This window comes from Tupaia chinensis, unplaced genomic scaffold (assembly GCF_000334495.1).
Source record: "Tupaia chinensis unplaced genomic scaffold, TupChi_1.0 Scaffold000634_1, whole genome shotgun sequence".
In the NCBI taxonomy this organism is placed as follows: domain Eukaryota; kingdom Metazoa; phylum Chordata; class Mammalia; order Scandentia; family Tupaiidae; genus Tupaia; species Tupaia belangeri.
In genome coordinates, this window is record NW_006160154.1 from 4518272 (window position 1) to 4522142 (window position 3871).

At 37.0% G+C, this 3871-nt stretch overlaps 1 protein-coding gene across 4 annotated transcripts in view; it reads right to left on the reverse strand.

Annotated features, from left to right (window-relative positions):
- The window catches only part of MTMR6 (myotubularin related protein 6), a 62169-nt gene that overhangs the window by 57227 nt on the left and 1071 nt on the right, over positions 1-3871 (reverse strand). The window lies entirely within an intron of this gene.

Genomic DNA, 3871 nt, shown 5'->3' on the forward strand with positions numbered 1-3871 from the left:
GCGCAGGTTCCCTAAAGTAAAAAAACTCCCCAAAAAAAAAAAAAAAAGAACCCTTATGTGTATCCACAGCATTTATCATCACCTACCATAGCATATGTTAAACTTACTAGTTTTGTTCATTGTTATATCTTTTCCAACTAGAAAGTAAGTTTTGTAAGGGCAGGAGTTTTTATCTGAGTTTTTTACTGGTAATTCCCTAGTTCCTAGAACAGTGAGGAAACCAGAACAGGCAAAACTGTCCCTTTCCATCTGTGACTCACCTTTCTCCTTTAATCCATACTACATTTTTTTAAAGAAAGATTTTTGCTAAAGGACACCTGCATTGGCTGAAGAGAGAGAGAGAGATACAGAAAGCAAGAAATCACCCCACAGGGGGGATAGCCACATCACAGTTTCTTCTCCTCCATTTTCTCTCAGCATCTTGAACATGCACACACATGTGCCCAGCATGAGTTTGAAGCCACCAGGTCCAGGACCTGAACTGTAATCAATTAGGTGGGAGCCCAGCAACCTAACCATTATGCCATCTGCTGGCCCCCATACTACTCTTTCTCAGGCTCCTTCTCCTTCCTCTGCGTGCCCCTTTTTAAGCATCCCCAGAGCTCTACCTTTCAGTCTTCTCTATAGAGTTTTGACATACTCTCCTTGCATAAACTCATCCACAATAGAAAATTCCCATGATTACTTGAGCACACACAACTTCCCAACCTGCTTCTCTTGGTCAGACCTTCCCCCTAGCACAAGTCTCCTCTTAGGATCTTGGGCACGCACGCACATGCACCTGGCATGAGTTTAAGCCATCAGGTCCAGGACTCAACCATGATCAACTACATGGGAGTCTAGCAACATAACCGTTACGCCCGCCACCTGCTGGCCCCTCAAATCTCTTGATTAGATAATTATTCTGTGAGGCAGGAGAGAGTAGTAATTAAGAGAACAGGCCTGGAATCAGAAAGACCTGGATTCCAGTTCCCAATTCCACCTCTTAGTAGAGCTAACTGTATGAATCAGGACAAGTTATTTTATTTAACCTTTGCAAGCTTCAGTTTTCTCACCTGTCAAATGGAATAACTGATGGTCAATATGGCACTTTACTTGGGGAAAAGTGTTCAACTACTACCCCACACCTGTTATCTCTTATTTTAAAGACAATTTAAACAGTATCCATTGCTCCTTATTCATGATCTATTCTTAGTTTTCTATATCTCTGTAATAAATAATGTATATTTGTATACATACATGTATGGTCTTATATTTCTAATGAGAAAAACAGGGAACAAGCCAAAGAACAAGGTAGGCATTACGTTCAGAATAATTCAATTTGAGGCCTAGTAGGATCAAATGTTTAAGGGATATTCTGGTTTGTAACAAACTACAGCAAACGGCCTTTCATTTATAACTTAGAAAATGCTTTTCCACTTCATTCTGTAAAATTCCATTCACAGCACAGATTCATTCGACATCAATATATGATGTCAGGCCAAAATACTGGAGCCTGGCAGGGAAAAGAAAAAGACTGCATAAAGAACTGTCTCTGCAAATTTCTCATTGTTTCTTGTCAGAACTATCTCACTGTGGCAAAATTAGAGCTCAAAGTGATAGGCAGTAGATACATGGCTCCAAACTATAGCTTGGAAATGCTCTTTCAGAAATTCAAATTCAGGAACTTGATATAATTATCAATGCTATACGGTTAGTAAGCCAGTCATGACCAATACAGGATGACACATCTATTCCTGGATTTTAGAACTAGAAAGCCAGTTAATTAGTAGTATTTTAAAATAATCTGATTTTTCTTTTAAATCTTAGAACTATTATTAGATCTCTGAATTAATATTAATACAAATTTAACAATCAGATTAAAACTACAGAAGCACTGGGAAAAGTGTACATAGTCTTTGGAATTAGAGAAACCCTAGTTCTAAATCCTGACTACTCCTCATGAGCTAATTAGGCAGGTTACTTAAACTCCCTAAGCCTATTTCCTCCTCATCTGTAAATGGAGATAATACCTAACTGACAGGGTTAAGAGATTAGTGATAATACTATATAAATTAAGATATTTGTGAAATTGTAAATACAGTGAAATTGACTGTATAATTGCATTTTTGCACTTGTATAAGTGACTAGTTTGAAATACAGTGCTCAAGAAATGCTAAGTATTATTTTGCAAATACAGCTTTCTGAACAAATCACTAAACGGTCATCAACAGTCAAATTTTAATCATGCTGGTTAATTTACATAGAGCTCGAAAAAGCTAACAAACCTAAAGCAATCCTTTTTTATTTGGAAATAATTACAATATTTTTTTGGCACCAAATTAACTATGTCCAAGTGAAGGTTATGCATAATGGAAATAAAGAGTTGGCCATGTTCAAGTCGATTTTTTAAGAATAAGTTATTTCCCAATAGATCAGTAGCCTAAAATGATATAGTCCCTATACAGTGATTATCGGATTGCAGTACGAGGTCCATATCTACCCTGCTCTTGTATACCCAGTGTCTGTACAGTGCCTGGCAATAACGGACACCTAGCAAACACTGTTTACTTGCAGTCTCCATACACCTACTTAAGACTATCCCAGAGTAGTGGTCCAATATGAGAAACAAACAACTCAAGTCATAAAGTATCCATGAGAAGTAATGCTAATAGAAAACTAGCCCAAAATCTCCTAGGCTTTAAAAAGACATACAAAGGCCTGAACTAAGCCAGCAGCACAAGCCCACTGGAAAAAGATAAGACTCTTACTTAGAAAATTAATTGAGAAAGGAGGCCGGCAAGGTGGCATAGTGGTTAAAGTGCTGAACTCGCACAAGGCTGTCTATGGTTGCAGTCCTGTATGTGGCAGCTTGCTTTCTCACTTTCCCTTTCTCTCTTTGGTCAAATTAAAATAATAAAAACAATGGGGACCAACAGGTGGTATGGTGATTAAGGCGCTGGACACTCCCACGTGGCCAACCACAGTTCTAGTCCTGGACCTGGTGGCTTGCTCTCTCACTTTCCCTCTCTCTCTGGTCTAATTAATATAAATGAATAGATAAATAAAATAATTATTTAAAAAATGATAACAACAACAAATAGAATTAAATAAATAAATAATTCTTTTTAATAAAAGGAAAATTAATTGAGAAAAGTCCATTAACTGGTAAAGAGGAACATCAGATCAAATTAAAGTCACCAGTGACACTCTTTAAGGAGATTGTAAGAGAAGCTACAGCTATCTACATAAAAACAAAGATGTACATTCATCATAAATTGATGGTGGAAAGACTTAAAATAGTCAAGGGAACTTAAAGATCCTCCAATAGTCTGTTTACTCTTAACAATAATTCACCTAGGAAGGGGGTTTTTTCTGGTTGATGAGATTCAGTTCACTCTGATTTTCAATCGCGTGCTGTGGCAAACATATGCAAGATACAAAGATGAGATTCAAACCCGTACAAAATGAAGTCACTTACTTGGCCACACCTATTATATAATTCACACGTGGAACTCTCATAGCAGACAGGACAGGTATTCTAGTCCTCTTTTCTACCTTTTGCACTTTTTACTAGTTTGGTTCCTTAATAAACCTTCCATCTTCAAAATTTAAATGCTAGCAACTTAAATTCTCAAGTTACTTCACCATTCTTCTCTTAAAAAGATTTGTTTTTAAAGGAGTTGGTTTTGGCATCCTCAGCTTTACTAGATATGATATGCACAATATTAAAAACAAGCTCTAGTAAAAATCCCTGTGCATCTTAAGAAGGTTTGTGAAACATTTTAAAGAATAACTCTCAAATTCTATCAGCGAATACAAAGTGCGTCTGCTAGTTCTTAAAGCAACTTTAACGTGGGCAGTGACTGACGTTTTTGGCTCTGTCAAAACA